This window comes from Eumetopias jubatus, unplaced genomic scaffold (assembly GCF_037043125.1).
Source record: "Eumetopias jubatus isolate StellerSeaLion01/CBP00866 unplaced genomic scaffold, mEumJub1_p1.0 scaffold_8, whole genome shotgun sequence".
Lineage (NCBI taxonomy): Eukaryota > Metazoa > Chordata > Mammalia > Carnivora > Otariidae > Eumetopias > Eumetopias jubatus.
In genome coordinates, this window is record NW_028274814.1 from 82,211,896 (window position 1) to 82,223,111 (window position 11,216).

General features: G+C 47.5%; 1 pseudogene; it reads left to right on the forward strand.

The window, feature by feature from the left end:
* Window positions 1-5,538: 5,538 nt before the first annotated feature.
* On the forward strand, window positions 5,539-11,216 carry LOC148163757 (uncharacterized; annotated as a pseudogene).

Here is an 11,216-nt window from a genome sequence, read left to right on the forward strand (position 1 = left end):
GCCTCACACAAAAGCGTGTGCTCAATGCAGCCACACATCTAAACTCCATCCATACTCCAGGCCAACAGGGTTAGTGGTGTTCCCCCAAGAGTTCCTTCTGTGCTTTTAGGAGATTGGACTCATGGGGCACCTGGGTGGCTCAGTCGTTAAGAGTCTGCCTTCGGTTCAGGTCATGATCCCAGGGTCCTGGGATCGAGCCCCACATCAAGCCCCACATCGAGCCCCACATCGAGCCCCACATCAGGTTCCCTGCACCGCGGGAAGCCTGCTTCTCCCTCTCCCACTTCCCCTGCTGTGTTCCCCCTCTCGCTGTGTCTCTCTCTGTCAAATAAATAAATAAAATCTTTTTTTTTTTTTTTTTTTTAAAGGAGATTGGACTCAGGATGAGGCCCTGGAAGGGGGCTCAGGGCCCCTTGGCAAGGGGTTCTGGCAACTGGAGAATGGTTTAGAATGGAGGAGGCATGAGCTCTGGTTAGGCATATCCCCTTGGCCTTAAGTTATCCTCATTCTGGAGGAGGAGACCATCTAAAACAGGCATTCAGGGTAGGGGTCCATTATGCCAGGTCCAGGGGCACAGACTCTGAAATCAGATAGACTGGGCTCAAATCCCTACTCTGATATTAACTCTTCTTTGAATCTGGGCAAACTCTCTGAGCCTCAGTTTCCTTACTTATAAAATGGGGATAATAATATCTCCCTCATGGGGTTATTGTGAGAATATATATGCTAATTTGTACAAAGCCTCTGGTATTTAATAACAACCACTCATTCACATTGTTTTCCTTCCACACACCACCATGCTTTCCTCAAAGTAACCATGGAGGTTGGGGAATAAATATGAAGTTTTTTCTCAGGCAAAGCTGTCTGGGAGGAGTGGGTCTGGGAAAAAAGGAGTTTTATGAAGGAGAGAGTCATAATGTAGGCAGTAACAATCCCATCTTGGGCTGGGACCATGTGGGAGAAGGAGGAAGAGTAAGTTGTCTTATATGCAGATAAATGAGAAATAGTAATGGCATAATTGCTGTTACAATCTGTTTTGCTGACAGTAGCAGCTGCTTACTTGGTTTTCAGGTTAAGACAGGGGAAGGAGGTGTAAATAATCTAAAATAATAGAAAATCCAAACATCATTTTTTTGGTGACCAGGAACACAATCAGGGAAACACATGGTTGTAAACACATATAGATTCTGTCTTTCAAATACAGAGACTGACCTTATTAAGCTGATCTTGTATTGTTCCTGAACATGTGGAGATTCTTACCATATGCTGTCACTCTTACTATTCTTGCAGCTGAAATGCCCTTTTCCTCCTCAGCCATTCCAAATTCTATTCTTTATTTCAGATCCACTCCTTCCATTTTTTTTTTTTAAGTAGGCTCCACACCCAGCATGGAGCCCCAGTGCAGGGCTTGAACTCACGACCCTGAGATCAAGACCTGAGCTGAGACCAAGTCAGATGCTTCATGACTCAACCACCCAGGCACCCCCTACTCCTTTCATATTAAGCATCCCTCCCCACTACCCTCCCCACCTTCCCTTGAGCTCTTCCTAATCTATATCACCCAGAACTCATTCACAGTCTTAATGGGTTTACTGTCTTGTATTGTTCTCTTATTCTTTCCTGTGTGCAAGTCTTGTCTCCCCATTTAGAGTTTAAACTTATTATTCCTTCCCTTATTATTATTAAGGGAAGGAACTGTTTCTATTTCTCTAACATTTCCCATTTGTCTGTATCTGTGTATTCATTCGATATCATTTATTGTGTTCCCATGTGCCTGAACTGTTAGGTGCTAGGGGTATAAACATTTTTCTTTACATATAATATATATGTATATATCATACACATATTTACATATATACACTGTACATATATGTGTGTACATACACACAGACACACACATATATATCCTTCACTAGAGGAGCTAATAATGTAATGATTCATGGTTTGGTAACTGCTTATAAATGTGTTGCACACATAATGGGCCCTCAATATAGGTTCGCTGGATTGAGGGACCATGCTTCTTTTCAACTAGGCATTCAACGAGGGAACAAATGAATGCAATAACTGAATAATGATCCCTGATACAGCTGTTCCAGGTGTACCCTCCTATATGGACCTAGTTCTGGCAGACTTAAAGGTGTACGACTGGTTTGAGGGGAGAAGTGGTCTTTGACATCATCAAAACACATAGTCTTTTCAAGGCAGTGTTCACTGCTTCCCTTAAGGCCTAGTGATTAAATCACAAAGCATTTAACAGGTGCCAGCCAGTGAATACCTTTTGCCAGTTTGCCTCATTCAGGTTGGTGAGTTATGAGAACTGTGCCCATCATCATAATGAAAACAGCTATTATTGAATACTTATTATGTGCTAGATGTAGTGCTGGTTTCTTTACATGAATTATCTAAATCCTAACAACAGCAACTCTATGAAGTAGGTATGATTATTATTGCTACTTTACACAAGAGGAAATTGAGGCACAACTGCTGAGCAGATAGGACTTGAATCCAGGAAGTCTGATTTTACACTGTGCTGTCTACATAGTGAATTGGGAGAGTGGAGCTGCCCAGGTGCCCCAGGAACTGAGCTCTTGAGCTGGCCCTGCCACTTGCTTGCTGTGTGACCTACAGAAGTCATTTCAGCTCTCTGATCAGCAGCTCCTTCTGATCACATAGCTCAACAGTGACCACAGGGTCTTAAAGCCTATTCTTTTTTTTTTTTAAAAGATTTTATTTATTTATTTGAGAGAGAGAGAATGAGAGATAGAGAGCACGAGAGGGAAGAGGGTCAGAGGGAGAAGCAGACTCCCCGCTGAGCAGGGAGCCCGATGTGGGACTTGATCCCGGGACTCCAGGATCATGACCTGAGCCGAAGGCAGTCGCTTAACGAGCTGAGCCACCCAGGCGCCCTTAAAGCCTATTCTTTTGAATTCAAGTCCTCTGCTCTTTCTACCAGCCTCAACTGTCTAAATCTTGTGGGGATCCCTTAAATCTCCTCTTTCCCCTCCTTGCGGTATCTGGGGCAGCTTGTGGTACTGTCATTCATGAGATGGATGTCCTTTTTTGATAAGTTATGTATGAAGATCTTGATGGCTTCATGAAAGGCTTGGCTGATGAGGAGTATAGAGAGAGCTGCAGAAGGACCCCTGAACCCAAATTCTTCCTGTGACGCCATCCCTCAATTGCTAGGTTTAAATGAAAACATTTTCCAGTATACAGGATGCTTGCTATCAAGGAAGCATTCAGAGAGCACATAGCTACAACTAAGCTGTGATGGAAGGGCAGGTGGTCGGTCCAATTCACTTCTGAGTGTGGAGCTTAATCTACATAGGCAATAGATGGGAGACCAGGTAACATAAAAGAGCAGGCGAGAGTCGACTTCTCTTAGGAGCCTGCACACAGAAACCGACTGCCGAAATCCTCCATTTTGTCCCTTCATAGATGGGATTTTTGCCTCCTACGTATATAGACAAAGGATGATAATTATCTGAACAAGTGTGCATGGCTGGCTGGCATCAGTATTCTAAATTGGTAGGCTTAAATAAAAATGGATTTGCTGTACTGCTCATGTTATTATTTCGCTCGGTTCTCGCTCCTTAATCTCCCTTGTTTAGGTACCACTGGTAGCTGTGGGTCCTGTTCACTAGGGCAGCCTCTGGTTGGGGTGCTTGCTAGCGGCCTTTCCTAGGGCTTCTTTTAACACGAGCCAACCTGGCAGGATGGCCTTTATGTCCCTGCCCTCACCACCTTCTTTAGCCTCCAGTCTCATCTTGTCATTTTTCAGAATCATTTGCATGGTTCTCCTATATGTTTTTTTCCCAACCTTCTTCATCTCTGCATAAAATTCTACAGAGACCAGGGACAAAAACCTACTAAAGAATGATCTACCCCCCCCCCTCACACACACACACACACACACACAGTGGCAGGCAGACATGGTCTCTCCTCTGACCTTACCATGCCCCCAAAGATCAAATCGGGATCACTCCCAAAACAAAAAACAAGAACAAAAACAAAACAAAACAAAAAATGGAGGAAAAGAACCTTAAAAACATCACTCTGCTTCTAGGAGATGAGTCTACCCTTTTGGGGGATCCACCCTAAGTTACTAAAGGACTGAATTTTTGAAGCAGCTACTTCTATGTCAGGCTGCAGCTCTCGAGGGCCTGGTGACCTGTGGTTTGGGGTCCTACTTGGTGTGTATGTTATTTGTTTGTAGAGGTGTTTTCCTTAAGCAGAGAGTAACTTTGATAATAGGTTAGAATTCTAAGTGTGTGTGTGGGAGAGGCACTTGGGGGGGTGAGGAAAAAAGTTCTGTTCTGACCCCTAGGGGAAGGGATTCAGAAAGAAGTTTTGGTTTCTGCTTTTCTGGGAACCCCAATCTTTGGGGGCAGACTCTGGGTCAGATAGGGTGAATCAGAGGAAGGAACAGTTAAACTCCGTTTACAAACAAACATACAAACAAATGCAAATGAATTCACGCCGGGACACCCATCAGCTTCAAATGGAGAACAGAACTGAGATAGGAGTCGAGGGCACAAGGGCAGAATTTAGAGAAAATTTGGGAAAGCTTGGAGGAAGCGTGTTCGGAGAGGTTGCCTGGGAACCGTAGCCGTAGGCAAGGGCGCAGCCCAGACACCTTCCCCCGGGTCTCTTCCTCGTGCTGCGCTAACCCGAGCAGCCGGCGAGATGCGGACTCGGCGGGGCCGGCTCTCTGGGTCCTTCCACCACCTGACCCCGCTGGCTCTCCCCTCCTTCCTCGCCATCCCCGGGCCCCTTCCTCCACACCCGCTCCTCCTGGCTCCCCCTTGATAATCTTCTGACATCTCTTCAAATCCAATTATTGAATTAATTGACGTGCTAACCGAGAGGCAAACAGAAAGGGGCGGCAAACACTGGGCGGTTCAGATTTATCCTCCGGCCTCCACAGGCCCCGGCCGGGCGAGATTTACTGGGCCTCGAACACGGCGACAGTTCAAACCTTTGATTAATCATGTTTTTCTCCCAGCCCCATAATTTAGTTGCTCTTTTTCCCTCCCTGCCTTTTTTTTTTATCAGTGGAAACAGAGACGGAGTCCTCATCAGCTTCAATTACAAATATTAAGCCCCCGGACAGCACTTTGACAGAGAGGCGGCCAGCCCCCCTCCGTCCCGCCCCCCTAAATCATTCCCGAATTAACATCACAATCGGCGGCTGGCGCGCGTTCAGATTTAAATGGTGGCATATTGTTCGCGGACGGTCTAGTTCAGACCAGCGGGTTCGCAGCTCCCGGCTGCAACCCCCGCCTCTCCCCCCGCCGCCTCCCTCCGGCCTCCCCGGAGGCTGTGACTCAGGAGCCGCGGGAGGCTTCGGCGCTCTGTCTCTAGGAAGGGAGGCTGCAGGCCGGGGTGCGCCGGGGTGGGGGCGAACGGGCTGGTGAGAGGGGTAGGGTGTGGAGGGCGGGTCGCGCGGAGCGAGAGAAACTGCAGAAGCGGGGTGGCGGGGGAACGGGGTTTATGCAAATGGAAGCAAATGAAGGTGCAGAAATAGCGCCTTTGGGAATGCCGGTACACAGCCCTTTGGGGGTAGGTTGTGGCCGCCTTGACCCCTCGCAGGGTCTGCGGGTCCCCCCTTGGGTCATGGTGGAGTGGCCAGGAGGTAGGGCATTCTCTTGCTCTTTGAGTCTTGCCGGGTGAAAGAAAAACGTGTGGCAAGATTTCTCTCTTTCCCGAGCGTATTGGGGAAAATTTGCCCTAAACCACAGCCAGAAGTCTTGAAGATAGGTCTCAGAAAGGACTTATGATCGTGAGGTTGAACTACCCCTTAGGTTTTTTTCGGGTTAGAAGACCATGGAAATAGCCAGATTTCTCTGAAGGCTTTTGGGGGGAAAGATACAACTATTTGGCTCTGTCCCACTCAAGCGGAGGAGACAAGGGAGAGTCATTCCCCTGACTCCATTAATCCTTTAGGAATAAAGGAGATCAGGGGCGCCTGGGTGGCTCAGTTGGTTGGGCGACTGCCTTCGGCTCGGGTCGTGATCCTGGAGTCCCGGGATCGAGTCCCACATCGGGCTCCCTGCTCGGCAGGGAGTCTGCTTCTCCCTCTGACCCTCTTCCCTCTCGTGCTCTCTATCTCTCATTCTCTCTCTCTCAAATAAATAAAATCTTAAAAAAAAAAAAGGAATAAAGGAGATCAGGAAGAAAAATGTCAATCCGGGAGTCTAGGTTTCCAGATATTTTCATATCCACCCGCCTCTTCAGTCTTGCCCGCATCAATCTCTAGGACTCCATTTCTGCCTAGCAACATCACAACCAATCAAGATGCAATTAAGCCCGGCCGCTCGACTCATCCTTAACTGGGATTGGCTGCTCACAATGTGCGCATCTCAAGTTTTCATTGGCTGACGGCCACCTGTATGGAAATGAGAATTACCCGGGACTCTCAGCCGGTCTCCGCAGTTTGGACCTGTAGCTTACTGCGCTGAAACCTGCAAGCTCAGAGCCGGAACTCCTGGGCTCGCTTCTTGCCCTCTCTGCCTTCTCTTACCCCAGAGAGATTTCCCGAACTTTTCCCTTTTCCCTCGGCACCTCTGCCTGAGGGCCTAGTCTGAAAGAAATACGACCAAATAACGCAGAAGTAATGCGGATTTGTATGCTGTTTGTATCGTCTTTGCATTCTCTCGGTTCAATGTCATGATTTTGCCCCTTCCGTCCAAAGCCGCCACAGTTCCTGCCCCTTTCTGTCTTCCTCGTCCATCTCTGGGGCAGCTTCTCCTTGTGGAATCCCTCTGTCCCTGCCCACTCTTGCCCCAAACTCTCCCTTAGGGCTTAGCTCCACCAATTCCCGATTGCCCTCTCCTCCCGCTCAGGATGCTGGCATCTCGCACGACGGTCAAAAGAACGGTTTAGGAGGGAGTTAGGAAAAGGACCCCCCCCAACACACACGCGCGCGCGCGCGCGCACACACACACACACACACACACACACACACACACACACACACACACCTCTATCCTCGCTTCCCATCCATTTTCTCCGAGGGAGCCGAGTTTGACAGCGAATTCATTCCGAGCGGGGAGGGTGATTTATTCTTCAAATATACCGACAAGTGCGGGCATGATGGAGCCCATTAAAATGTTGGGAGATTGTTTTTATGATTGAAGTCTGTATTACTCCAACCATAAAGAAAGAGAGCAAGGAGTCATTAGCATTTTCATGATGGTGTATTTCTGCTTGTCTCCGTGCCATCACTCATCTTTACTGCCCGTCCCTTTGCTCTCGCTCTGCTACAACGAGGAGAGACTGCAGCCTGAGTTGGGGTTGGGGGTGGGGGAGGCAAGGGCCAGAGATGCCCCAGCTGCTCTGCCCTTCACGCCAAATCCTCACCCTCCTTGGGACACAGATCAAGGGGTGAGAGGCCAGACACAGAAGCTATGCCTCACCTTTCTCCTGTGGGCTCCTCATGCGCCTGAACAGTGGGAGCAGGGTTTCCTGCCAAAGCGTGCTTGGAGATCTAGGCAGACCAGTTGGGGAAGAGGGTGTACCCCTTCCATTCTTTGACTCTTCCCTTCCTAGCCTACACACCACTTAGAGCTCTCCAGGTTTATCTGCATATGGGTAAAATCAAGAATTCTTGGCTGAGTGCCCTGGCTGGAGATATCAGAATAGAAGAGGACAAGAGGGAGGAGACCCCAAGTTCCTGGGTTTGGAGACTGTATTGGCAAGAATGGGAGCCTGCACATTTGGCTTCTGTCTCTGCTACTCCTTAAAAGGCCCTTTGACCTTGCTCTGGGATGAGTTTAAACTTCCTGTCTCCACCCTAGTTCCCCAGCTCCTGCTCCTTCCTAATTCCCTAAGTCCTTGATTCTTTTTACCGAGACATTTACACCAAGACTCTCCAGTAGCCCAAGGAACAAGTTCATACCCTCTATGAAAATAAGGGAGATAAAAATAATCACTGCCAAGGTAGGAGCCTGGAGAAAGTTGGCTATGAGTAAAATGGTGTCTGCAGGTGCATGAGGATTGTTGGAGTCACCTGTCTTCTGATGAGATTCTTAACATAAAGAAACATTCTTTCTAGGTTGGGAACAACCTGCCTGTATATTCTATTGCCCCAAATTGTATAGTGGCTCTTGAGGGAGTTGGTTGGGATAAAGGCTAGTTAAGAGGTGGGAAATGGAAGTGTTAGCTAGCAAGACATTAACAGTGATAACAACAATTAGTGGACCACTTTCTTCTTGATCCGGTGCTTTCTTACTGATGTCTCACAACTTGAGAGGTAGGTTTCACAACTACCATTTCACAAATGAGGAAGCCAAGGGTCAGGTGAAAGGGTGTAGGGTAGCCAAGGTCACTCAGCCAGTAAACAGAAGTATCAAGATCTGAACTCTGGGCTGTCTTCACTAACTGATGCTGCCTGAGAAGGAGTTTAGGGTCTCAAAAGTGGAAGCCAGGATGACAGAACACCCCATTTACTTCACCTGGGCTCATAAGGAAGTGGAGACTATCCAGTAAGTGCTTACTAGGAATATTCATCCCTTGGCCACTGGTCTAGGTAGTTGGGTATTAGTTAGCGTTGCTGGGATTAACCCTCTCTAATCGTTCAGGGAACATTAATTAAACACCTAATATGTGTCATTTTTTATTGTCCACACCCCCAACCCCCTCTCCCTGTCCCAGACCTCCTCCTACCCCATTGAGATAGGTACCAAATAGAGCTCTGGTTTCCTGGGCTGGGGTGGAGGCCTAGGCAGCTGGACAGATGGAACAAAGTGGGGTGTGGAGGTGAGAGCCCCCCTACAGCCTGCACAGTGCCCAGAGGCAGCTATAGCGGCGGCCCCAGATTTACAGCTGCCCTGGTGCTGGTGCCATAAAAGCAAACGATCCTTCTCTGTACTAATTTCTGTGTAATTAGATCTCTCCTGGCATGGAAAGTGGGGAGTGGGGGTAGCCAGGAGGGGAGGGTGCCAAGGACTCTCCACAGAGGTGGGAGGAGGGGCCGCTGGACACACATGGCTTCATGTGGGTCAGATCGGGCACATGGGTCTGTATGCATTGTGACAGAGATGGGAAATGCAATGACACACGCATGGTAGGTAAAGAGGCAGATGGGTCCTGATGTGACACCTTTGTGCCTAGGATGGGGGAAGAGAAGCTTGCAATCATGTACAAAGATCCTGAAGCTAGAAGAATAACTCCGGCTAGGCCACATGCACATGGAAGGTATTGAAATCCTTGGAGGAGCTGCACACAGGTTTCCCCACAGGCAGCAAGACACCAAACAAAATTCCTCAGAGAGGCCTGAACAGCAAGGAATTCTTGCAGATGCATCGCATTTACATCCACATTTACAAAGCAGTATATACATTATATCTACATATTTACCTGCATGACAGCAGATACACACCTCTCTTAATCAAATGCGGAAATTATAGCATCTGTACTAAATAGGAACTCAACAAATATTTGTCCCCTTCTCTGCCCCCACCCATTGCCTGCACACCTCTTCCGGACAGAAAACTAAAGGACGAAAGAAGCCTTTTCTTTAAGTAAGGCTTTCTTTAAGATACTGGAAGGTGGATCCCATGAAGCCAGAAAAAAAAAAAAAAAAAGGAATTGCAGAAGAAATCAAGAGGAATGTGGAGCTGGTTAGAGAGCGAAAGATCCTGGAGTTCTGCCTTTCCTTAGGAAGAGCAAAGTTTCAGAGAGGAAAAGAATAGAGTTGTTATTTCTACCTCCCTTCCCCCTACTGCCTCCACCCCATGGTGACAAACAATGACCACTGGGTATGGCAGTTATGCCATTTGGAACAACACTTCTACCAGCTAAGTATAACTTCTGCGCTGGAGTGTGTTTGTGGAGGGTCCTCGGAGGGCTTCTTACCAATCTCCCTCTTTAGCCTAAATTTCTGTCACAGTAAGCCTGCTAGGGAGTCAGCAGCTTCTGCTTCAATCCTTCTGCTGAAATGGAGCTCTTTACTTCATAAACGGTTTGCCCCATCGCTGGACTGCTGGAGGGATTAGAAGATCCTTTCGTGGAATTGAAATCCATCTTCTTTTTAATTTCAGAATATACCATTTTTAACTACCTGTCATATCTCCTTGAGTTATTCTAATGTTTTAAGACCAGTTCAATCAAAGCATTAATCGGTCCCCACAACAGCAATAACAATTAGATACCCATTGGAAAATCAGGAGATTTTGATCTCCACAGATGACTGTCATGTACTTATCTTAAGCCCTTGTTCTAATGGGTAATTCCTGATTAACCTGAGTAATGAAAATGTATCACAATAAAGAAAGATTTGTCATGCCTTGTTATCACTTCATAAGGCCATCCTTCTAGATACCTGCCATAACACCAGGATATTTCTGTCCCAATAAAACATGATCATGATGTACTTGGCTAATAAAAAGGAAAAAAGCTGTGTATTAAAGATATGTTTAAAATGATTTGCATGAGTGATGTAAATATAAAGCACCACCATCATCATTGTCAACATCATCCTCAGTTTATTTGCCTTTTGAAATCCCTGCTCGACCTTGGGGGTGGGAGTAGATAAAGGAAGAGGGAGGCAGGAAATTAGCATCTATTAAATGCCAGGCACTGTGCTAAACACTCACAGTAGCCCTGTGAGATAGGTATTATTTTGCCCTTATAGGTGAGGAAATTGGGCTCAAAGCAGTTAAGTCACTTGCCTGAGGTCATGCAGGTAGTAAGTAACCAGGGCATCAGGATTTTTAACCCAGGGATGTCTGATTCCAAAGCCCCTACTTTCCACCCCCCAACCCCAGACTGGTTAATTTTGCTTGGATGCCAGCAGTGCCCTACCGAGTGGACCTAGACTACTCTTGTGACATATGAGGACGTGTGCTGGGCTCAAAGACCTTACCCTTCCTTCCCAGACACCCAGACTCCCCACAGGGGCCAGGAGTTCAGAGCCTGAACTTTGTGGCTTTTGTGCTGGTCACTTTTCTGCCTTCACCCGGGGGTGCCCACATATAATCACGGGTAGCACTAACATGCCCCGTCACTATTGTGCAGTGAGACATTCATAGACTCAGTGTCACACTCTACCCACACCGGGACTCAGACCAGATGGCTTTACTTTCTCTTCTCCCAGGGTGGTGGCGTGCGTAGCCAGCAGAGGTCGCCGGCACACCAGGAATTACTACTTGCTGGGCCCGTCTCCTTCTGCCCTACAGGGTGGAAATGTTACTCCTCCTCTGCTCTTCTCCTAA